Source organism: Sus scrofa, chromosome 9, assembly GCF_054392235.1.
Source record: "Sus scrofa isolate SSC_HxYL_T2T_F1_AM1 chromosome 9, Sscrofa_HxYL_maternal_Yorkshire_Landrace_v2.0, whole genome shotgun sequence".
NCBI lineage: Eukaryota > Metazoa > Chordata > Mammalia > Artiodactyla > Suidae > Sus > Sus scrofa.
This window is the reverse complement of record NC_139391.1, coordinates 29078375-29105351: the sequence shown is the minus strand read 5'-3', so window position 1 is coordinate 29105351 and position 26977 is coordinate 29078375. Positions and strand designations below refer to the sequence as shown.

The 26977-nt window shown below is 36.4% G+C and overlaps 2 long non-coding RNA genes across 4 annotated transcripts in view; one reads left to right on the top strand and one right to left on the bottom strand.

Moving 5' to 3' along the window:
• Positions 1-21759, top strand: part of LOC110255422 (uncharacterized) — a 56459-nt gene extending 34700 nt beyond the window's left edge. The window contains exons 3-5 of one of the 3 annotated variants that reach the window (XR_002335599.2): positions 4774-4818; positions 5786-5865; positions 18313-21759. This is a non-coding gene — a long non-coding RNA (uncharacterized LOC110255422). Of the gene's footprint in view, positions 1-4773; positions 4819-5785; positions 5866-13405; positions 17425-18312 lie in introns of those variants that run through there. The other 2 variants (XR_002335596.2, XR_014816724.1) reach the window with 2 other exon arrangements.
• Positions 1-26977, bottom strand: part of LOC110255421 (uncharacterized) — a 1062594-nt gene that overhangs the window by 416090 nt on the left and 619527 nt on the right. The gene's annotated exons all lie outside the window — the stretch shown is intronic.

Sequence of the window (26977 nt, the reverse complement as noted above, 5' to 3'; positions counted from 1 at the left end):
ACTGAGCAAGGCCAGGGATCAAACCTGCATCCTCAAAGAGATTATGTTGGTTTCTTAACCCGGTGAGATGCACCTGGAACTCCTGGCTTATTATTAAAAGCCAGTATTGGCAACTGCAAAAGTACTCCTGACATTCTTTATTTGTTACACACAGATGGACTGCACATCAAATACAGGGAGGAGCAGAGCCAAGGATTATGAGTCAAAACATGAGTTGTCAGTTGATAAATTCTCCTGAGTACCCAGTCTGCACAAGTCTCCTTTATATCTATGGAAATCTGCAGATTAGCAAATGAGTCACAGGAGGGTGTAGTGCAATGGAAGGGGAATGGTAAAGACAAAAATGCCAGCTGAAAAAATCAATGGCCAAAAGCTTGAAACATATGACCTATTCCCAGGTTTATGTCTTCATGCTGCTCCCTTTTACTCTGCTTTCGTTCACGCTGCAGGTAACATGTGAAATTTCTTCAATATGTATACATGCCCTCTCTCACTTCCGAAACTCGGCATGTGCTTATGACTATAAATAATTTGTCTCTTATTCACACTCTGTTGCCAGGCTGAATGAATCTGTCCTTAAGAAACCTCTCCTCGCCCTTCTCTTGATTTCATTAATTGCTTCTCCCCCATCTTCCCATTATCTCCAAACTGAACTCTAGCAAAGCTCTGGCCATGAAGATGAAAACAATAACCCTTTCCCATTACCATTACTCAATAACCCAAGTTCATTGAGTTTGGGATTAAAACATTTTCTAGCTTAGTTGCTAGCATAGAGTCTGGCATGGCATATAAACTTAAAAAATTCTCTATATTGAATTTGGAACTAATACTGAATTGCCAGTTAAAATTCTCAAGCCTGAGTGCCACTAAGTAGTTAGTTTAAAAAGAGAAGAAAATCATGCATGCATTCCAAATCTACAATATTAGAATCATATCTCTTTAACAAATTCATGACAAGCATTATACTAGACAACAAATGGGAACATGTTTTGTTAACTGTAAAATAACATTAATTAATGTTAGCTTCAAATTGAATGGAGGAAGTTATTTAGCTGAATCCGTGTGTTTTACTGTTTACTATTATCAACAACAGAAACTTAAGGGACAACCTGATTAGCTGTTAAGGATATTATTTAAGAATAATCTATAAAATAAGAGAAAGGGAATAGACATATTGTTCATTCATGGACTATGAAATTAGGTAAAATAATGAACTCACAAATGAAGGAAGAGGGATAAAATTAGAGATCTTAAAGTGATTTTTTGGTAAGAAACCTATACTACAAGAACAGACTCAAAGAACCCTTAAGAAAAACTCAAAAAGTAAACAACAGAAAAACATATCTGTTATGAGTGCCATGTCCATGAGGTTTCAATGATTTAAGTGAGAAAAGGCTGCTAAGTTTGATCAGGAGAAATTCATAGCATAATAAATTGCATCTTTAGTAAAATCTATTCAAGAGCTGCCATTTTACATTGACAAAGCATTTAATTTACTTCTGTTACCAAGCAATCTGGCAGTCTCTTTCCCTGGACTGATTTGAACTAGAGTCCCTAAGAAACAAGATCACTAAATAATACCTTAAAAAATGACAATTACTTATAGTACAGTACAATTTTCATGCTTCTTGGTTTTGGCCATTTTCCATCTCATCTCTTAGGTTCAATTACAAGATGATCAAATTGTATATACTTTTATTTTTCCCAGTCCATCTGACCACATAAGAAAAAAGTCACAACTATGCAATTAATTCCCCTAATTAATAAACTCTATTTCCCCTTCAGCCTCTTAAGGCATGCTCCATGCTGTTCTTCTATCTCAAGCCTTCCCTCCAACCTCCTTGAACGGACCCTTGATGGTTCGGGCAGCAGGCCAGGATTTTCACAGCTTTTACAAACACATTAAAAACACATTACAATCCCTTCTGCAAATCTGTCCATGTATACCACTGTGCCACAGTTGCATCTCTGCTTAACTTCTTAACCATACTCTTATTGTTTCTCAATTTAACTGTGAAGTTCACTTCTGTAGTAGCCTCTCAGGGTTCATATTTTCAAGCTCCATGCTGTACCACGTGACAATGATCCAGAAGCCAAGAAAGATCCATACTCACACACACAACCACCATGTCTTTATCCTCTAGCAATTCCATTAATTATCTCTTCGCTGCATTTGTTCTGAACATTTCTTTTCTTATTTCCAAAGTTACAATGGACTTTTTATAGTTTTCCTCATGGAAATCTGTAATCTGTAATTTCCTCCCACCCAAACCTAGCCCTCCACTAATTATTTTGATATTGGTAAATAAAATTTCTCCCCTGTAAATTCTGTTGCCTGCAACCGTCTTCTTATTACTCTCCATCTCATTAGCTTTCCATTTCCAAGCTTAGTTGAAAGCAGAATGTTATTCTCTTGCCTGGCTTTTATTTTCTCATTCTCTCCTTCCCTTTAATACAATTACAGAGGTAAATATCACTGATCCACTGAAAGCTGTCTTATAGTGAATCCCAAAGGACTAATAACGCATGCATCATAGATCAAAGTGGTAAATATTTTCTACCTTGGTGTTAAACCCACTCCTAAAGACTATTGTTTCAAATGGAATTGCTGTTATTGGCATAGGAATATTTGAGTGCACATTTCTTGGAGAATTTTTTTTTGCTTATAAGCTCTCTATATTTATGTCTAATTTCTGAAGGTCAATGTTGGCATAGCTGAAATTCACATAAGACTGCCCTCAGCCTTGAAACCATGTATATTCATTGCTAACATCAGTTGAGATATATTAAGTATAGGCTGTTATATTTTCCCTGGGCTTTATTACTATGTTGGTCCTTTCATCCTTTCAATTCATAGGAGGACAGAAAACAGGGACGTTATGCAGGTTTACATATACAAATACTCACAAATGCTATAATTGAACAGAGGCAAAGTATAGAGGATAATAAATTGAAAAAATTATATTATCTGGCACTTATTAGGTAACATGCCCTGTGCACAGCACTTGAAAAAACACTATTCCTCATAGTCCCATAAGATCAGTATTACTATCATCCTCTTTACTCAGGTGAAAAGCAGGTTTTTGAGACTCTAAGCATCTTATTCAAATTTACACTGCTAATAGGGGACCCAAACAAGATGGAAACTCATGTCTTCTGACTCTAGATAGTAACAGAAGAGAACAAACATGGCTTCCAATTGGCTCTATTATTTTATTTCATTTTATTTTAATTACTCAATGAATTTTATTACATTTATAGTTGTATAACAATCATCACAACCCAATTTTATAGGATTTCCATCCCAAATCACCTGCACTATTATTTTAGCTCTAACCTTTGTGCTCAGTTCCCTGTGCTTACTCATCTGGCTCTCCACTGTTATGAAAGAATGTTGCCTCTAGTCTGAAACATACATGATGGCCCATTCTCAAGGCTCTGCCTCCCAGGCTTGACCTTTAGAGGTATAACGTTTTCATTCATAAATAGGTTAAAATTTGCACAATGGAGAATAATATTTGCCTTTTTGGAGGTTTATAAAAACATTGTGACCAGACCTAGGTAGATGTTTACAAGAGCAAAGGAAGCTTCCACCAAGAAGTTTGCAACAACTAGCCTTGTTCTCTCCCTTTTTAGTATAAAAGAAGCCTAAATTCAAACTTGGTAGTTCTAAGATAGTTCTTTGAGACACTAGTCCTCCATCATCTGTCAGCCTTCTGAGTAAAGTCACGATTCCTTTCAACACCTCATCTCTCAATTTATTGGCCTGTTGTGCGGTGAGTAGTGCAAACTTGGACCCAGTAACAGAATCTAAATTCTTACCTAAAGACATCTAATAAAGCTTCATAAAAATTATATTTTAAACAGCCCTTAAAGGATAAATAGAATTATGACACACAGAGATGGTCAAAAAGTCTTTCCAAAATTAAGGAGCAAAATGAGTGTCTCATTAAAGGAGAAGTTCCTTTCCAAACATATGCATCATAAAAATTTAAAGAGAAGCTCTATTCCATCTTTCAGGATCAGCATAATTCAGTAAAAACTAAAATCAGAGAATATAAAAATGATCAACATTCCTGCATAAGGGAAATATATAAGCCATTGTTTTTATTGAGAATGTGGAACTAAAAAGAATCTTATAAACTGAAGTTCAATGTATTGTGCTAAGCACAGTTTTGAGCACAACATAAGCACAAAGTAAATAGTGTGCTGTTGATTCCTCGGCAACTTAGCATATCAGCAACCATGAAGGAAACAAGATAGATTTTTATTATTTATTATTATATTTTTATTACTCATTATATTTTTATTATTTATTATTATATTTTTGTCAGCAAAAAATAATGGAAATGAGTAGGAACACAAAACTCATATGTGTTTAAAATATGTTTAAATATAGCATTTTATGATGTACAAATTTTAAAAATGGTGAGAAATATGAAGTCATTATTGCAATTATCCTCATTTCTAAAGGGAAAAGTAAAGCTGAGAAATGACCTATCACAGTGAATCAGTGACGGATTGGGATGCAAGATCTTGTCATCTGATGCCAAAAAGAAAGCAGTAATAGCAACAGCACCATAAAGTGTGTCGAAGTGCCTGCCTCTTATAGGTACACACACGTCCTTTTGAGTTCAGCCTGTCTATAATCCATTAGGGTCTATGCAGCTTGGACCCTGATACAATACTCACTATTATATATAAGCTGATCCTTTAGAACAGAAATATTCTGATGGTGCCCTCTTTTGCCCTTTTCTCTTTCTGATAACTTAGGAACCAGTCACTTCATACAGAGCATGGGAGTTTTGGCATCACCAGGTATGTATGCAGTGCCAGCTCATATTCTCATATAGCCTGAAGTATGAAACTCATTCTTAGTAAAGGAGAGTTGAGAATCTCAGTAAGGAAAGGCTTGCCACTGTTCCCTCCTCTTATCATGTGTCTTTTTTTTTCTTTTTAAGAAATAGAATTAGCCAGATGCTGTGTTCTGTAGGGTCAAATACTATGAAGGAAAGGTTAGAAAAATGAGATTTCATATAAAAACAAATCTTTGGAAAAGCAAACTGAGACTAGCGTCGAATCTTGGACTCCTGGATGTCACATTTGGTTCACTTCACTGTACTTTGCCCTTTTAATTTGCATTTGCATCTCAGGACACTCTACAGTCGATCAGGATAGATAGCAACTAGCCTTTTTGAAACATCTGGATATTCAATTCTTAGTGCCCAGGACACCTTTAAGAGATTTTTGCATTACAGGCACACAATTCCCAAGCCAGAGAATAAAGCATTTCCTGCCTTAAACTCTGTGCTAAAGGTTTTGACTTCAGAGGTTTGCAAAAGGTAGCTTAAATAATACTTACTACAGTTAAGTTCTCATAAGTGTCTGAAAGCCCCATGTCCACCTAGGGGAAGGCTTCTTTTTATAGAACTTTTCAGTTATTTGTTCCATTCAAATTGAGCCTATTTGATTAAATCAATGCCTTTTACAATGACTGTAATTCAGCAGGTTTCTCCTTTGTTATTTAAACCTGGAGCCTCCAAATCTGTTAATCATTTTAATTTGCGAGCTAGGATAGAATACAGGATGAGTGGTTTTAGAGCTTCTGATATGTAATGATAATCTAATGTAGGCTGGGGGAAATCATTTTAATTTCCTCTTTTCAAACATTAGTCCACTGTCCTATAAACTATGCTATAGGGTACAATCCTCTGCTGGCATGGAATGAATGAGACGACCTTAATGGAGCTCTTTCACATCTAATGTCTATGGCTCTTTAATTCAGTTATCCTTTAGGCATGGAAGAGCTTTCCATCATTACTCCAATGTCTAACTACCACTGTCGCTTCAAAAAAGCCTCTCAAGGTATGTTCTACTTTTCTGTCTTACTTGAGCTTCTGCTTCATGTCACTGGCTGCCACTGTTGCTATAGCTTTTCATCCCTGCCAGAATCACTTCCTGGTGTTCCTCCAGAATGTTATTGAGAAACTTGATAAAATGTCTCTTTCCATGACAGATGTGAAAGCATTTGTCCCCCATTTTATGACAGGTACATTTCTAACACCAGTCATTTCTGCATATTTATTTAGGTTAATATTCCAGAGATAGGAACCAAGTAGTTTATATGTATAATTTATACATAATCTTCTGCTTCTCCTGTTATTTGAAATTCAAGTTTACTGCCTTATGAATGTTTATAATCTTGAATAAGCAGAGCTCTAGGCAAAACATACCCTGATGCTGTCTTCTCTGAATCAACAGTGGAGATTTGCCAGACAAGTGACTTTAGATAAAATGGAAAAGATTTAAAGGAACAAGGAAAAGATAAATATACTCAGACAGCACACCTCTGACTAGTGGCGCACAGGTGGTGTTAAATACCTAAGATTTTATGTGTAGTATTTGTAAACTGTACACATGCTATGCACTTGGCTGAGTTAAAAATATATCAACAATAAAAACTAGCAATCCTTTCCATGACAACTGGTTTCAGATAGAATTCTGCATGGGTGTGAACTTTAGCTTTTTTTTTTTTTTTTTTTTTTTTTGGTCTTTTTAAGGCCAGACCCATGGCATTTTGAGATTCTCAGGCTAGGGGTCGAATTGGAGCAGTAGCTGCTGGCCTATATCACAGCCACAGCAACACCAGATCCAAGTCACATCTGCAAACTACACCACAGCTCACAGCAACACCAGATCCTTAATCCACTGAGTGAGGCCAGGGATTGAACCTGCGTCCTCATGGATGTTAGTCGGATTCGTTTCTGCTGAACCACGACAGGAACTTCTGGCTGTGAACTTTAAACAGGACTGTTTTTAAATAGAGGGAGGATGGATTTATTGCCAAACTCTTTAAAATTTTGTGCAGTCAGAGCAGGTTGATAGAGGCAAGCTTACTGAACCATTCTTGAGGATGCGTGTCTTTCAGGGACATGCAATCAGTAGGTGGTGATTTTCTTTCCAATCCGTCATCTTATCAATGTTCTGTACAAATAGAAGTTATGGCCAATAATTCAGTAAGCAACCTGTGTCTGAGTTCCTTCACCAATTGAGGTGTCTAGAGCTGAATGATGCCATTAATTCCATGCATTAGCTAGTCCACACCCCAGAGCTCAAGATTGCTCTCTAGAGGCAAATCTACCCCAAACAGAAATTTCAGTTTTCTCTTAGATAATCATATTATGTAAAGAGTACAGACAGAAGGAGAAAGACTAGCTGGCAGAGTAGAAGGATGTGAGCTCACCTCCTCTTAAGAAAACAACAAAATCACAACTAACTGCTGAACAACTATCAACAAGAGACTGGAAACTACCAAAAAAAAGATATTCTACACCCAAAGGCAAAGAAGAAGCCACAAGGAGATGGCAGGATGGGCACTTTCAAGATATAAGCAAAACCCATACTTGCCTGCTGGCAACCCACAGACTGGGAAATAACTGTATCATAGAGGCTCTCCCAAAGAAGTGAGAGTTCCGAACCCCACCTCAGATTATCATGCCTGGGGGTGTGGCATTGGGAAGAGGAGGCCCTGGAACATTTGTCTTTGAAGGGCAGTGGGGCTTGTGCATAGGAGCCAACAGGACTGGGGGAAACTCAGAGTCCAGTCTTGGAGCATACACACAGGTTTCATGTGCACTGGGTCCCAGTGCAGAGCAGAGACTCCATAAGAAAGGTACAATATTCTATGTAAGAACTCTTTATTGTAGTACACACTGTGAGAATACAAATGTAGGCATTTTTTTTTATAGATTCAGGTATAGATGGAGGCACAGAAAAAGAGGTCTCTAAATTAGGTTTATTAGTTTTGACTCCCTCTTCTCCCTCTTACAAATTCTGTGACTCTGGTTAATTAATCTTGATAAGTTTCAGTTTCCTCATGGTGAAATGGGAATCGTCTTAGGCTGGCCTCATAAGATTTTCCCTAGTAATAGGATCAGGAATGTGGGGAATTTTTGGCAAAGAGTGAAATACAATAAAAGTATTAATTATTATGACATAGTACACACACAAAAAAATTGAAGAGTTTAATCTAACAAAGGATACTCATATTTTTTTTTAGTTTAAGGGGTTTGAATAAATGAACTGTTATTTAAGGAGATTGCTATCTTTTAAGATAACCCTGTAGGTTTTACATTGTCAGGGCATTCATTTGCACTGAAAAAAAAAAAAAAAAGATTCAAGTTTTATACCTAAAAGGCAACATCTATTTTTTAAAGTCAATAGGATGCCTGATAACAAATAAGGCCTAAAGAAATAATAAGAAAATACTAGATTAAAACCACATGACAAATTAATTCATAATGATGATACAAAGAAAATCTTGAAAGTGTTTACAATATAAATTGCTGAATTTCTAGTTGTGACCAGAAACAGAGATTGATATGTAATGTAAAAAATGAAAAAGATAAAAGTATCATAAGAATTATTGATAATCATAAGAAACATACATGAAGGTAAATGATGAGGTAAATGGTAATTAGAATATTAAAAACAAATGAAGAGGTAAATATGTGGCCATACACACACCCCAAAACACCGAAGTGAAATCCCAATGAGTGAGAGGTAGATATAAAGTGAAAAGAAAAAAAAATAATAAAACCTAAAAAAAATCAGGATGAAAAAGTGAGTATAAATAAAGAAACCACAATATCAGAACCTCAGAGTGAGAACTCAGGGTAACACAGACATAGAAGCATTGAAGACATTTTTTATTTATTTTTTATTTTTATTTTTGTCTTTGAGGGCCACACCCATGGCATTTGGAAGTTCCCATGCTAGGGGTCAAATCAGAGCTGTAGCCTCTGGCCTCTACCACAGCCATAGCAATCTCAGATCTGAGCTGTCTCTACGACCTATACCACAGCTCTTGGCAACGCTTGATCCTTAATCCACCAAGCAAGGCCAGGGATCAAACCTGCATCCTCACAGTTACTAGTCAGATTCATTTCCGCTGAGCCACGATGAGAACTCCCTTAAAGAAATTTTTTAAATTGCAATTACTAAGAGATCACTATATTTATGAATTGTAAATATGAAAAAATTAGTATGGATGGATCCTGACGATAAAGTTATGTGTCAGAGAAACAAACAAAAAAATATCCTATTAATATACTGCTTTGGGGGTATGTAGTTTTCCTTTCAAAACCCTAAAAATGAGCATAGGAAAGCATTAAATCCAGAATTTAACACAATAACAATCTCAGAAAGCATGTCTGAAATTACCTCAATTCTTAAATTTATTGGGTTTTGAATGATGCAACTGTACCATTTGATCATAATTTAAGACAATGAGACCAAGACGACACTTTTGTGTTCAACTTATTGGATTATTTATTAATGATTTCTACTCTTTCTGGGTGATGTTAACCTTGCAGATCTTGTTAAATTGACAAGATAGCTCTAGATTTACATTCTTTTAGATTAAAACTTGAATTTTGTTTATGGTTTGTCAAAAAATCCTAATTGAGGACACAGGCATACATTCTTCTATGTCATTTATATTTCCCCTGTTTCTTTGTGTTACAAGATATTTTAAAACTGAACCAGAAATGAACATTACTCGCTGCTCCCCAAACACCGAGATCCTTTCCCAAGCCATCTCCTATATTGCCTAGTCGAATATAGGACAGGATCTGATTCATTATGAAAGTTTCAAAATCCTAATAATTTTTACTATACGTAATAAAAACAAGTGGGTTCATTACATCAGGGGTGGAAAGTCAGATCTCCATGTTTGTGCTCTTCCCTCTTCTCATGTAACTGAAGGAGAAATCAGCAATATAACTGAAAACCATCTTTTTCCTGAGCCTTAAAATTTTTCCCAATATGAAGTTCCAGGCACACCTTACTAATAAGGTAGAATCAGCACTATGAGTGAAAGCTAGTGTGACACCTCTAATGAGAATAAAATGCTGGGTTGTAACTGAATTTTAGATCAAGAGATCATAGGCATCTGGGTAAGAGAGATCATTTAAAGAGGAAATTGGTATGATGGGTTAAAGACAAATTGGAGACTGGAGAGATCATTTCTCCAAGCATAAGCAGTGATATAACTACGATGCAGCCTGAACAGGCTGTGAAATGTAGAGAACTGGTTTTACACAGCTAGAACGGGATGCTTTGGATCACTACAAGTGTTCTTTTACGTACTGAGCCATTTCATATACACAGCAACTGTATACACTGAATACTATTATCATCTACCTTTCCCAGAAAAAAGAAAACTGAGGCCCATCGAGGTTAAATAACTCACCCAAGTTAAACTGGATAATCAAAGGCAGAAACTGGGATTTGAACTGGATAATCTGCTTCAGAGCCAATGTCCTTAACTATAAGCTTTAGACCTTCTGCCTCCTACATAAGTCTATTAGAAGAATCAAATAAGAACATCTGAGTGAAAGTGAATTTTAAGGCATCGGCAGGTGTAAAGAGTTTATATTAGTAATGGACTCCTGAAACATGCGGCGTGGTTGAGGATTGGGCTTGCACATAAGAGCCCTTGCCAGCATGTGAATGCTGTGACCAATCCCTTAGTAAGTGTGGCAAGTATTAGAATAATTTATTTCACTTGAGTCTTATTTGAATTTTAGCATTTTATCATATTAGCCTCAAGGAACTGAACAGAGGAGTTCATGCAAAACCCCAGTGACGTTCTTTTTATATTTTACTACAGATAGTCTGCTCTTCCCAGAAATTCCTTGAAGGTAGAAACTGTAACTTTTACCACATGCTATGTCCTGCAGGGCTATCTCAGGGCTTTGAAGATAGAGTAGGTAGTCTATAAATATTTGTTAAATAAATAAATGAGTTAATTATAACTCTATTTACATTGGGCTTTTACTCAAATAAAATATCAACTTTATTTTTGGAGTGTCTTGGTTGCCAGGGACATTTTTATATACACAGAAGCCTCCCAGCTCCCCTCATCCCACTTCCCACCAGCATTTTCCTGTAGTAACTGCCATCACAATCTTGAGTATAGAGAAAGCAGAGTTTAACTCAAATGTTCTTTAATAGCAGCATCTCTACTGAGTGGAAGGGAAATTGATTATGATGGTTGTCAGAATGCAAGAAAATAAGTTAAAATCTAGACATGGACTAAATGGTATCTCTGACTTTAAAGAATCAAGTTCCACTTATCAGTAACTTAAGAGCACTCCAAATGCATAGAACAGATAGAAACACAATGCAGAAGTACAAGACCCATTTGCAGAAAATCAAAGCTCATCCATACATTTTTCTTTTCTTTCTTCTTTTGGTAGTATGTGTTAAAAGAATTCACAGCATCCCTTTATCTGGGTTAATAACAGTATAAACCTGAATGTTTTACAGTGGGAATTGAAAATTCCTGATAAGTACAAACAAAAGCAGAGTATTCATTTTTGGTAAGTTTTTCATTATTGACAGCTTTACAACTCCTTTCATGGCAATGCCAATTGATTTGGAGCCATCATTAAAAGAATTCCATATGCCTGAACTTGAACTATAAAGTTGGGCAACAGGTGGTGAAGCATTTACAAAAACAAGCTCGGCCTACATTGGAACAAAAATGGATACTATCATTATTAAATTACAAGCAGAATCATAATTAAAAGTAACTATTGAGAGAAATCCTGGTGAATAAGCAATATGTTTGTGAGCCAGCACATCTCAACGCCTAACACCTAACAGTAGCTCTTGAGGTTCTCCTGAGAAAGTTTAAATCTGGAGTGGCAATTGTATCTTTCCTTAATATGTTTACTCCTTTGTTCTAAAAAGCAGGACTACAGAGCTTAAACTAGCACTTTATTTGAGATGTTGCTCCAAAATAAATCTCTCCTGACATGGATTTATAGGTTGGACTGAAGTATATTTTAACCTCACGGTTTGGTTATTTCTATGCTATTTTAAATGTTTCTAAAAATTCTAAGTGTCAAACCACATAAATTTCACATGTCCCTTAAAGCCATTTAGACATTTTTCTCATTACTGATGATGAGTAAAAATCATTTTTTGGAGGCAGCAGTACATGGGCTTCACTATCTCATTTACCCTCGATATGAGTTTGTTTCATTCCCATTTTTATAGGCAATAATGCAGCTGTGCAAGGCATTTGCCAATTGTTAACTCTCTTTGTGTGTGTGTGCATAGGAACTGATTGTGATTTAACACTCCACCACTCAGGCAAACCATTCCTCTTACCCACAAATCCTCACAGAGAACAAATACCAGACCTTTGTGAATGTTTATGAATGCCAATATTCCCCAAGACTTGCCTCCTCGCTTGTCCGACTATTTCCTGAGCACGTGGTAATAAAAAAAGAAGCTGGAAGAGACCATCCCATTACCCAGTCTATCCTCCAACACACGGCATGATAGTCACATGTTAATAGACAAAGAATGTGACACAGGTTCTGTGTTACTCCTCTAACTTCCCCACCTTTTCACTCAAGGGAAAATTTACAAATGCAAATGAGTACAGTTATTACAAAAGTAGCTCCATTATACTCCTGTTTCTTGTTTAAGGGAACTCAAAGATGTATTATATTTTGGCAATGTCATCCTTGGAGACTTTGCAGTTCCCCAGGAGCTGACATGAGGAACAGGCAGAGTTGGGAAGTTGGGCAAGTAAGGATAAGGTATAGAGGCCAAGAGCTGCATTCAGCAGATGCCAGCAAGAGGCTTAGTGACATCAACACAGAGGCCAGAAATGCTTCACAGAACTTTGGTTACCACCAAGACAGGGAACTAGCCAGGCTGAAAGATTCTCAACACCCTCCCCCCCCCAAAAAAAAAATTCCAGGGAAATTATATCAAAAAAAAAAAAAAAGGATGACGAATCCCAATAAGTTTTTAAATAAATTATTTATTTTTAAAGTCTTATTTTATTGGCTTTTTTTTTTTATTTATTTATTTTTAATTTTAAGGGCCGCACCTGCGGCATATGGAAGTTCACAGTCTAGGGGTTGAATCACAGCCGCAGCTGCTGGCCTACGCCACAGCCACAGCAATACAGGATCCAGAATCTGAGCTGCATCTGCAATTTACACCACAGCTGATGGCCACACAGGATCCCCAACCCACTGAGTGAGGCCAGGGATTGTACGAATACTAGTCGAATTCGTTTCCGTGGTCTCACCGTCAGAAACCCTTGGCTTATTTTTACTTAAAACAAATTTAGTTAAATAGTTTTAAATAAACAAAAATAAAACAAAAAAAACACTGACAAGTACTGGGGAGACCGAGGGCTACAGTGAACTGTCTGTCATGGATGTGAAGAAGGCATGGGAGGAAAGAGGCTGCAGGAAAGGGCAAAAAGTGGATGACAGGGCAATTAGAGGATTAGTTGGGAAAAAGCTTCGAAAATTCTTCATCCTGCCCTCCACTCTCATGTTACCCTGAGACAGTTTTATTTCCTTCATTGCAGGCTTCAGCTGTGCCAGGATGTATCTTCCAGCGCAGGGTCTTTGGGGGTAAGGGCAGCGTAAAACCCTGCGGAGGTGAGGAGCGAGAGCAAGCAGATCCAAACTGACCAGTTCTCCCTGGATGTTCACTCCTTCCTCCACACTCCCTTTTCTGCTTGCATAGATTGCCTTCTCCAGTGCAGCATGTGTTTAGGATTAAAGATCTAAAACCTCAGTGGATGGTTTTTCTCATGGGGTGACAGCAAATGGAAGTGATCAAAATTGGTTTTGTGCTCTATGGAGCTCTCTGCCCGACCCTTAAATTCGCCAGGACTGACAAACAGGGCCTGCCCTTGGGTCCTTCTTCAGTGCTGATAACTAGACATAGCAGCTGATGTGCCTAAGGCTAGGGGAACAGGAGTTTACAAGCTCAAACAGCAACACTCTAGACTTCTGTGGATTACCTTAGTTCAAAAGAAAAGGGTAACATATACAGAATTAGAACAAAGGACCAATGATTTAGGGTATGTCCAACAGATGTCCAAAGGAATCTAAGGGAAGATACTGGCATTATAAGAAAGATCATAAATAAATTGTAGTATTATGTAAAAATACACCAACTGAAATGAAGAAGGAACACATTAATTGATATCAGGAACACATAGCATAAGTATGAGGAGGAATCCAGCTTGGGGGAAAACGACAGGGAGTTAAAAGAACAGATACAAACTCCGGCCCGGAAGACACCAGAAAAAGATTAAGATATGAAATATACATAAAAATATATATATATAAAATCAGAGCTATAAGGTATGGAAGACAGAGTTTAAACTGTCAGAACACACACTAGACGTCCCATAGGAGAGAAAATTAAAAATGGATATGAGAAAATACATTTTAAAATGAATAAAAAGCTGGTATTAAAGATAAAAAGACCTGAGTTGAAACTGTCAGATAGGAGAACAAAGGAAACATTTAAACATATTTAGACAAATTTAGACATATTATGGAACATTTTTACAATATCAAAGAAGAGGGAAAAAATTAAATGCTTCTAGGAGAAAAAGGAGGTTATCTCTTAAAAGAATAGGACTCAGAGTCGCATCAGAATTGTTCCCAGTGATGCAAGATGTAAGAAGGAAATAGAGATCTTTTGGACTGAAGGAAGATAATTTTTCACTAAATTTTCTATCATGTGTATAACTGTAACAGAAATATTTTCAACCATATCTCAACCATGTCTTAAATCATTCATCATATGTGGTAAAATACTTTTGAGAGGAAATAATAAAATAGTGAGACAGGAAATGCTACTAGAGATATGTGAATTAAGGGTATTCAGTTATTTAGATGAAGTTTGTTGGTGTTAATAATAAAGGTATGATCAGAGAAAGAAAAAATATTATATCTATATCATATATATGAAATAAAATTAATTGATGATTGGTAATTAATTGATAATAAGGTAGTGACAGTAAATTAACATGAAGAGTGATCTTCAATTAATAACAACAACCTAAGATATAAAAATAAGAGCACTAATATCTAAGGCAGAAAATGACCTCTATCAAAAAGAAAAGAAGGGGAACATAGGAAACAAAAGAGGTTGCAAATAGAATATATACAATGTCAAGAAATAATTGGGTAGTTCATGCTGTGAAACCAATCCAACTAGTATCCATGAGGATGCGGATTCAATCCCTGGCCTTGCTGAGTAGGTTAAAGATCTGGCATTGCTGTGAGCTGTGGTAGGTTGCAGACATAGCTCAGATCCGGCATTGCTGTGGCTGTGGTGCAGGCCAGCAGCTGCAGCTTCGATTTGACCCCTAGCCTGGGAATTTCCATATGCCATGGGTTTGGCCCGAAAAAGCAATAATAATAATAATGATAATAATAAATTTACTTTATATAAATCGTTAAATCAATCAAGATTTAGATATAATTTTTAGAAAGTAAAAATTTAGTTCAAATAATGAGTCAAAGATTAAGTAAAAAGACTACCAGAAAGATCAAAAACAAAAAGACAAAAATTGACATATCAAAGATACACCAGAGTATCTTGTGGCATAGTGGGTTAAGGACTCAATGTTGCCTCTGTGAGGATGCGAGTTCGATCCCTGGTCTTGCTCAGTGGGTTATGGATCTGGTATTGCCATAAGCTGTGGCACAGGCTGCAGCTGCAGCTCTGATTCGACCCCTGGCCTGGGAACTTTCCTATGCTGCAGGTGCAGCCTTAAAAATAACAGAATACATGAAAGAAAGCTGCAATCAAAATATTAATAACTGACACAAATAGATTTTTAAGGCAAAAGAAATCAAAAGAGACAGAAGATTTGTTATAGATTATAAAAAAGAGCAATGAACAAGATATAACTACCATATATATGTGTATATATATATGTGTGTGGATATATATATATGTGTATATATATATACACCACTCAACAAAATTTCTGTAAGGAATATATTTCATCTCTATTTTACATATGAGGAAATTGAAGTTTAGAAATGCTGAAAAACGTAAACCAGCTGTAATGAAAAAAAATCATTAAAATAAAATTTGAAAAAGAAATGCTGAATAAGTTGCCCCAATGATAGACCAGTGTATACAAAAGCTGGTATTATGAAGCTCTCATATCTGATCAAATATCAAGCCTGGCTGAATCCTGCCAGGCCAGTCTTTCCAAAACGCAACAAAACAATACACCTCCAATATGTACATGTACCTCCAATCTATCCTCTGAATCAATACTGACCAAGCTGGGGAAGAATCCCATCATTCTCAGGGAGAAAGAGTCTTACAGACTTGATACAGGTGGACAAGAGAGACATACTACAGGGCCAATACTAAAAAAGGTGAGTTACAGGTTCCTTATACTGAGACTCCAAAGCCTTGCTTTATAAGCTTTGTGACTTTAGATGCGTTAACTCTCCTAAGCCTAAACCTCTTCAACTGTAGAAAAATACAATTGTTTTTTAAGTAAATCCTCATAGGATTGTTTGGAGATTGAAGGAAGTAATACATTTTAGCCCAGTGCCTGACTCAAAGTATAAAAACAAAAATAAAGCATGTAATTATTACTTGGCAAGAGTTATTGGTAGAATTGACAATGCTTAAGCAGAAGACTTCAGCAGATAGTTGGTTATCTTCCCAACAAATTTTCTGAAAGAGGCTGGGGATGTTTAGTTTCTTTTCCTTTTTTTTTTTTCTTTTTTGGCCACCCCTTGGCATATGGAGTTAAGGAGTTCCCAGACCAGGGATCAGATTCTAGCCGCAGTTGCTTCCTATGCTTCACCTGCAGCTGAGTGAGCAGAATGAATGCACTGGCATCTCTGTGTTGCCAGACCCCCAGGTATAGGACCTGGACCTGGTCCTGTTCCTTCTGGTGATCATTTCTTGGATGGATCCTTAACTCACTGTGCTGGGTCAGCCATTAAACCAATGTCCCAGCACTACAGAAACAGCAGGATCCCACTGTGCCACACCTGGAATTTCTTTTAACTCTCTTTTAGTAGTATGGGCGAAAGTCCTGCATTTCAGCATAGGTGAAGTGTGTTATTGACATGACTGACATTGCAGCAGGTACAATGGTGTGACAGCCAGAGATTATTAGTCAACTGTGAAGCAAACGTCCATCAGTGGTTGAGCAAATATGGTATAGCCTCACAATGAAATGTTACTCAAAAAGACACTGAAACAATTGACTTATGTGCAACAACATGGAGGAATTTCAAAACTTGTGTACTGAGCAAATGAAGCCGGAGAGAGAAGACAGTGAAACATATGATTCTATTTACATGAAGTTCTAGAACAAACGTAACTCACATATAGCACTAAAAGTCCAATCAATTGGTTACCTGGGGCAGAGATTTCAAGGCAATTGATTATGAAGGGTCAGAAGAGAACTACTGAGGCCATGATCACAGGGATGTATATGTCTGGTAAACTTATCAAACATTTATACTGAAACATTTATACTGAAAATAGTGATATTTTATTGTATATAAATTATATACCAATAAAGTAGATTTTAAAAAATAAGTGACCACTTGAAGAATCCTGTTTCACTAATGCCTTTTATTTCTCTATATCAGTTAACTAATAAAATTCAATTCAATACAATAAATACCCAGGAGGGCACTAGGTCATACTTCTTATATGCAAACACTGTAAAAAAACTTTCAAGGTATATATCATTTTTCTTATCCTGCAAATGAAGTAGTAGAGGCTTAGCAATATTGGTTACCTATTTGAAACCACACAACTTCTATGGGTTAGAGGCAAATCCATGAGATGCCAAATTCTATACTTTTCCACTCTGCTTTATTGTCTCACATTTTTATAGCATAATAAAGAGCTAAGAAACCCTTTCCATCATCAGTTTACATACTGAACTTGCATATGCTTTAAAAAAAAGAAAATTAAGTCTAATAATATCCTAAAATGCTTATAATTATTTTGCTTCTCAATCTTGTCATTTAAGTTATCCTCTATGTAATAATAATAACTCTACCATAAATTGATAGAACTCTATTCTCACTCTGAGTTGTTCATTAATAAATTCACAATACAGCTGTTAGGAAATTATGTTTGATCAGCTATTTCCAAGATTCTTTAATACACTAAAGAAAGTACAAAGTTAATAGAAGTAAAATGGATTTTCTAAGGAGATTTGAAGATAGTTGAAGTCATTGATTTAGAAAGACAATTGTGTGTTAAAATGCTCCAGAGAAGGTTAGGAATGGTTGCCTTTATATGCATGTCAAGAAGGCAAGCAACCAGAAGATAAATGATATTAAAAGGAAAATACAGATCAATAAACTTGGAATTAAAAAAAAATCAAGAAGCCAATTTAAAAATGGATTTCAGAGTAAACAGGAATCAAGTGATTTATATAAACTAGGGTAATATGTATGTATTTGTTCTTAGTTCCAGTGAAGAAGCAAGTAACAGCATGGGTATTTTAGCTCACATATAAAATGAAACAAACCAGAGCGAGAGAAAGAGAATCCTGTTTCAGTACAGATAACCTTGGTAAGTAAAAGTGTCAGAATGTTAATACTCACTTGTTCTTTGATGCACAAGTGTTACCAAGTCCACTGATCACTGCATGACAGACCAATAGATGGAGAGTTGAGGTGTTGGGACAAGGAATAATGACTTTATTCAGAAAGCCAGCAGACTAAGAGGATGGCAGACTAGTGTCCCAAAGAACCATCTTACCCAAGTTAGAATTCAGGCTTCTTTTATACTAAAAAGGGAGGGGGCGTGGCTATTGTTGCAAAATGTTTTGGTGCAGGACTCTTTTATTCTTCTAGCTCTCTGCATAGGTCTGGGCACAATTTTCCTATAAATCTCCAACAAGACAATGGTTATTTTCTGTTCTGCAACTTTTTATCTCTGAATGAAAAAGAGTTATTCCTTTAAAAATCAGAGTTTTGGCTGGAGTTCCCCTTGTAGCTCAGGGGGTTAAGAATCTGACTCGTATCCATGAAGATGTAGGTTTGATCCCTAACCTTGTTCAGTGAGTTAAGAATCCAGCATTGCCGTGAGCTGTTAAGTAGGTCACAGACATGGCTCAGATCCAGCATTTCTGTGGCTGTGGCATAGGCCGGCAGCTGCAGCTCAGATTCAACTAACACAGGAACTGCCATATCCTGCAGGTGCAGCCCTAAAAAGCAAAATGAATAAAACAAAAACATGTCAGAATGGGCTATTCTATCATATATATTTTAGGCTATAGGCAACATTATTCTACACGGGTGCAAAGCCATCATGACTAAGCAGAGGCACCAGAATACCAGGGTTAGAGTAAAGGAAAAAATCCAATAAGGAGTCAGATTTGTTCTTCTCTGTTACACTTCTTTCCTTCCTTTCTTTCTCTCTCTCTCTTTCTTTCTTTTCCTGCACCGATGACATGCAAAAGTTCTCAGGTCAAGGATCAAACCCCTGCCACATCAGTGACTGGAACAACAGTGACAATGCTGGATCCTTAATCCACTGAGCCACCTGGGAATTCCACACAGATAATACTTTATTTTTCAGTTACCATGCCACTAAAGGGCCAAGCCTATATACTCATTAGGAATTATGAGTTCCTTATTTTATATGGGATCTCAAGCTCATATAAGAAATTACATTTATATTAAGGTGACATTAAATTTGCACTTAATTCCCCTTGTATATATGCTATGGTCTGGATGTTTGTGCCACCCTATCCTCTAACTCTTGTACTGAAACCTGATCCCCAGTGTGATGGTACTTGAGATGATTAAGTCATGAGGGTGAGCTCTTATAAAAGAGGCCCTAGAGAGAGATCCCTCATCCCTATATCCATATGAGGATATAGCAAATAGTTGTTTATCTGTGAACAAGAAGGTGGTCCTAAGCAGACAATGAATATACCAGCATCTTTAACTTAGACTTTGCAGCCTCCAGAATTATGAGAAATACATTTCTGTTGTTTACAAACCATGCAGTCTGTATGTTTTTGTTTTAGCAGCTTGGATAAACTAGAGTAATGTTCTTTTGAACATGGGACAGTCTATCAGTCTAAATATAAATAGCAATTCCTTATATTCTTCTTAGATAACCCCAATTTATTTGGCTTTTTTTCTTGTCCTCAAAAAATGATTCGTTTAGTGTATGGTGAAGTGATATATATTTTGTTTGTATTTTAGTGACATATACGTGATAAACATACTCTTGTTGATGTGGAAAAATATCTAAGATCACAAGATCTCTTTTTTGCTACAGAAAATAGTTTACCGCAAATTGAGGGGTTGCTTGACCTCTGAGAAAACAAAGTCCTTTTCCCCCTCTCATCCTTGTATTCTATTCTGCAAAAAAACAGTCATGCTAATACTATTGTTCAGATTCTAAAATACTCTTTGGAAAAATTTTTTTTCAGGTATGAAAACTCATTGAAATAATTTGGCCTAAACTGTATTACCCAATCCTCTAGCACCTCTTCTGTTGGTCCCAGAAAGTTTGACTTTTCTTTCAACATATATTGTAAAGCCTGAGACTCAAGTTTGCATACTGGGCTAGTTTTTCTTATTTCTCTGGTATAGAGTTCCATACTTCTATTTGTGACCACAATCTCTAAAACCTTAATGCAGTCTGATGTGGTCTTTTTGAGCCTTTATTATGTAACTTTCTTTTCATTGATCTTGCCAGGGAGAGGACTATTTGAGTTGAATTAAGCATCAAGTGTTTCTGAATTCCATCGTCTGATGCTATGAGAAAATAACATTTTAATTCAACAACATAATTCTCAATTCTCAGCATCCTCAACAAAGTATTAAGTGGTAGTACTAAAGCCAATGGGAAACATGATGGAATTGGGATTTTTCTTAGAATAGAAGTAATATCTTTGATTGTTTATGAATCCCTTAGAAAGGGATTCTTTCAGATTAAACTTCTACTGAGAAACCAAAATAAATAAGTAAATAAATAAATAAATAAATAGATATCAGGATACTTAAGTGAGAATAAATCAGAAACCCTGATGTCGGCAAAATTTCCAGTCCACTGGAAGAGAAAAAAATTTTGTCTATAATTCTTGAATTTCTTCTCAATTCTAAGAATGTAAAATATTTAAAATAGCAGAGCAAGGGACAATTGATTAAGTGACATATTTGGGGGAAAGGGGTAGGTCTCGTTAGAGACCCATATTTTCCTCACTCAACCTTACCAAAGCTTTGGAGAAAAAAATGCTGTCTTCTAACCCTAGTCATTAATGAACTTCAAAGTGGGTTCCTAAATAACACTGAATTATATAACCTGTAGTTGGGATACATAGAAGACTACTGACTGCCTCACACCTGAGGAAGCTGGAGTGCTGATGCTGAGCAGATTACGACTCTCACATAGAGATCTACAGTGCACTAGAAAGGTGGACATAGATGATTTCAGCAATGCGATAGGCCTATCTTCCAGGGTTTGTTGGGTAAAATGCCTCAGTGTTTCTCAAGAATGAGCAATAGCCTATATAAGAGACAAAGTCACTGTTAGATCATCAAGGGGGCGGTCTAAAGGGTATAGCAATTTCAGCCCAAGGAATCTGGGATTTTATCATTGGCTTCCCATGAAAGCAGGCAGGAGTCAGGCGTAGTGAAGTTCTGGAGGTGAGGTTTCAGCAGGAACCTTCCTTGGTGCCCAAAAACATCAAACTAGGGTACGAAGTTACTAGTTCAAATAAGAACTGTGTTAATGCCTTAGCTCTCCTCTCTCTTCCCTACCTTAACACTGGCCAGGTACAAAATAACCAACAGATGAGATGATACAGAGGAATGGATCAATGAACTGAAAGGCAGCATAGGGAAATCACCCAGTTGGACAGAAAAAAAAGAAAAAATAATTTAAAAAAAAAAGGACAGTTTAAGAGACTTCTGGGATAGCATTAAGTATATTAACATTCACATTATAGGGGTGCTAGAAGGATAATAACAGGAGAAAATTCAGAAAACTTACATGAAGCCATAAGAGCCAAAAATTTTACCTAACCTGGGAAAGGATAAAGACAACCATGTCAAGGAAACACAGAGAGTCCCAAAGAAGATCAGCTCACAGAAGTCAAAACCAGGACATACTATAATTAAAATGGCAAAATTAAAGATAAAGAGATAATTTTAGAGATTAAGCCCTTGTCAGTTGCATCATTTGAAACTATTTTCCCCCATTCTGTAAGTTGTCTTTTTGTTTTCTTTTTGTTCCTTTGCTATGAAAAACCTTGTCAGTTGGATTAGGTCCCATCAGTTTATTTTTGCTTTTATTTCTGTTGCTTTAGGAGACTGACCTGAGAAAACATTTGCAAGGTTGATGTCAGAGAATGTTCTGCCTATGTTCTCTTCCAGGAGTTTGATGGTGTATTGTCTTATGTATAAGACTTTAAGCCATTTTGAGTTTATCTTTGTGCATGGTGTGAGAGTGTGTTCTAGTTTCACCGATTTGCATGCGACAGCTTATACAACTCAACAGCAAAAATGCCAACAACCCAATGGAAAAATGGGCAAAAGACCTGAATAGACATTTCTCCAAGGAAGATATACAGATGGCCAACAAGCACATGAAAAAATGCTCAACATCCCTGATTATTACAGAAATGCAAATCGAAACTACCACGAGATACCACCTCACACTAGTCAGAATGGCCATCATTAATAAGTCCACAAATAGCAAATGCTGCAGGGGGTGTGCAGAAAAAGGAACCCTCCTGCCCTGTTGGTGGGAATGTGACCTGGTATAACCACTATTGAGATACCTTAGAAAACTATACATAGAACTACCATATTACCCAGCAATCCCACTCTTGGGCATATATCCAGACAAAACTTTCCTTGAAAAAGACACATGCACCCACATGTTCAATGCAGCTCTATTCACAATAGCCAAGATATGGAAACAACCCAAATGGCCATTGACAGATGATTGGATTAGGAAGGTATGGTATATATACACAATGGAATACTACTCAGCCATAAAAAGAACAAAATATTGCCATTTTCAGCAACATGGATGAAACTAAAGACTCTCATACTGAGTGAAGTAAGTCAGAAAGAGAAAGACAAATACCATATGATATCACGTCTATCTGGAATCTAATATATGGCACAAATGAACCTTTCCACAGAAAAAATGATGGACTTGGAGAATAGACTTGTGCTTGCCAAGGGGGAGTGGAAGGAAGTGGGATGGATGGGGTGCTTGGGGTTAACAGATGCAGACTATTGCCTTTGGAAGGATTAGCAATGAGATCCTGCTGTGTAGCACTGGGAACTATGTCTAGTCACTTATGATGGAGCATGATAATGTGAGAAAAAAGAATGTATACATGTATGTGTAATTGGTTCACAATGCTGTACAGTGGAAAACTGACAGAACACTGTAAACCAAATATAATGGAAAAATCATTATATAAAAAATAAAAATAAAATCATAACAATTATAAAAAAAGAGATAATATAAAAAGTAGCAAGCAAATAACAACTAGTTACATATTAACTGCAAAAATACACACACTTTTGGAGGCTAAATGATATGCTACTAAACACCCACTGGGTCACTGAAGAAATCAAAAAGGAATTCAAAAAATTCTTGGAGACAAATGAAAAAACACAACAACTCAAAATTTGTCAGACATAGATCTAAGAGAAAATTTTATAGCAACACAAACCTATCACAGAAAACAGCAAAAATCTCAAATAAACGACCTAATCTTACACCTAAAGGAACTAGGAAAAAAGGAACAAACAAAACCCAAAGTTAGTAGAAGGAAATTAATCAAAAAGATCATGATAGAAATTAATGAGAGACTAAAAAAATCAATAGAAAAGAGCAATGAAACTAAGAATTGTTTATTGAAAAAAAAACAAACAAAATTGATAAATCTACAGGTAGGCTCACCAAGAAAGGAAAAAAGAAAGGGTCTAAATAAGTCAAAATGAAAAAATGAGAACTTAACAACTGACACCAGAGAAATACAAAGGAACATAAAAGATTACTACCAATTTATTACCACCAATTATATGCCAAGAAAAGGAGAATGTGAAAGAAATGAATAAATTTCTAGAAACATTCAATCTCCCAAGACTGAATCAGGAGGAAACACAACACATGGACAGACAAGTTGCCAGTAATGAAACTGAATCAGGAAACAGATACTCTGAGCAAACAAAAGTCCAGGAAGAGACAGCTTCACATAAGAAATCAACCAAACATTTAAAGAATGAATGCCTGTCCTTCTCTATTCCAAAAAAAACAGTAAAACAAAAAACAAAAAAAAAAAAAAGGAAAAAGAAGAGAAGCTTCCAAACTCATCTGTGAGGCTTGCATAACCCAGATACCAAAACCAAAGAAACAACAAAAGAAAGGAGGGGGGGAAAGAGAAAGAAAGAGAGAAAAAGAGAAAGGAGGGAAGAAAGGAAGAAGAGAAAAAGAAAAAAAAAAGAAAATTACAGGCCAATATCACTGATAAGCATAAATGCAAAAATTCTCAATAAAATATTACCAAACCAAATTCAACAATACATTAAAAGAATTACACACTATGATCAAGGGATGAAAGAAAGGATGGCTCAATGTCCACAATCAATCGATGTGATATACCACATTAACAAATCAAAAAAATCATACAAATCATATGATCATTTCAATAGATGAAGAAAAAGCTTTTGACAAAATTCAACATCCATTTTATATTTACAATATATATAACCCATTATGTATTTATAATGGAATATTACATAACAAAGAATGAAATTTTGCCACCTGCAATAACATGGATGGATTTGGAGCATATTATCCTAAGTGAATTAAGTCAGACAGAGAAAGATAGATACAGTATGATTTCACTTTTGTGAGATCTAAAAACAATGCAAATGAACAAATATAACAAAACAGACACAAAGTCATCACTACAGGGAAAAAAAAACAGGTGGTTGCCAGATGAAAGGGATAGTGGGAGCAGATAGAACAGGTGAGGGAAATCAAGACTTACAAACTTCCAGTTACAGAGTGAGTCATGGGTATGAAATGTACAGTATGAAGAATATAGTCTATAATAATGTAATATCTTTGTATAGTGACAGATGGTAGCTAGTCTTATGGTGGTGATCATTCTGTAACACTTAGAAATATTAAATCACTAAGTTGAGCACCATGAACCCCACAGTTTTGTAGGTAAATTATACCTCAAAAAACAAACCAACCAACAAACATAGAAAATAAACAAAACATGGGTGAATGGTGGGGGTTTGGGAAATTGGATGAAACTGGTCAAAAGATACAAACTTCCAATTATATGATAAATAAGTACTAGGGACATAAGGTACACATGATTAATATAATTAAACTGTTGTGCATTATATATGAAGGATATATATTTATTTTCTATCCATATGAGATGCTTAATGTTCACTCTCTAAACAAAAGAAGCCAATTAACTCACCCTCCTTATCTACTTTATATGGGGCTTTTGAGTGTGGGATCTGTGTGGCTGCACAGAGCATCATGCCCAGAAGTGTTTCCTATTTGCTTAATATTCTATAAGTCATCTTGAAGTTCAAAATAATTTTACCTTTGAACTTGTGCTTTGTGAGTGATATCCAGTGGGGCAATGGACACATGCATGTAAGCAGAAGAGATAAATGCAATATGTATGCCTACCATTCCTAGCAACCCCATTCACATATAATGTTTGTGATGTCCTGTGAGCACAAAAGTCAACTGGACTCATAACGGATGGAGGGCAGCAAGACTCAAGGTAAGTACAAGACAAGTGTGTTTTGAAGCCACCCCCTTCCATGGTGTATTGGTAGAATGTACACATACCAAGAAGTTAAAAATAAAGATGGTTATTTTCTGCAATGGTTCCATTGCTCTGATAACAAAATACCTGTGCATTGGCATTTCTGTCATGGCTCAGCAGTAATGAATCTGACTTGTATCCATGAGGACAAGGGTTCAATTCCTGGCCTAGCTCAGTGGGTTAAGGATCCAGCATTACTGTGAAGTGTGGTGTATGCTGGCTCAGAGCCCGTGTTGCTGTGGCTGTGGTACAGGCTGGCAGCTATAGCTCTGATTTGACCTCTAGCCTGAAAAATTCCATATTGCTGTGGGTGCAGTCCTAAAAAGAAAACAAAAACAAAAACCAAAAAAACCTGTGCATTAATGAGCTGCAAAAAGAGTTCTGAAATTCTGGTGATCCATACATAGTTGACCCTTGAACAATGGGGGTTACAGATACCAACCCTAAGCGTAGTTGAAAATCCAACCCAGACATAACTTATAGTCTGCTCTCCACCCATATACATAGTCCCTTCATGTCTGCAGTTCTTCTTCCAATGATCCATCAACTGCAGATCCTATGGTACCATAGTATTCACTATCAAAAAATATCTGAGTGTAAGTAGACCAACGGAGATCAAATCCATTTTGTTCAAGGGTTAACTGCATATGTTAAATACTCATCTTTGCATTGCACCATATAGTATAACAATGAACGGTAGAACTCATACTCATAACTTAATATTTTAATTTTTCTTTACTTGGAATGGCAAAGGAAAAACCATGACAAAGAAGAAAGGAAAGAGGTTTGTAATTTATACTGTAGTTCTTTTCCTGCAATTTGAACACAAGGCCCACATTTTCATTTTGTAATGGGCCTACACATTTTGTAGCTGTCTCTATTCAGGTAGTTCCTGAGGCATTAGCTGGATCTCTTTCAAGTTCCCAGTTCTTAGAAAACAGACCTTTTCTTGTTTCCAGCTCCTTCAGGGATACTCTGCTTCCAAAGCATCACCTGCCACAACAAGGACTTTTGGGTGACTTCTGAGGTTATCCTCCTATAATATTCCATCCTCTACCAGGGCCAGGCCCTGAGTTATCACTTTACCTCCTGGAGATAATCATAACCCATCTCTAGCTCTTAGGATACAGATGATCACAACTAAACCCTGTGATTTGATTTTGGAATGAAAGATAGATTCCCAGAGGAAAAGTGAGTTACCACATGCCAGAAGAAGAAGAATTGTATTGTAGCAATATCAGCCATATCTCTTAAATCATGAAATGAATGCCACAAGGAAAATGA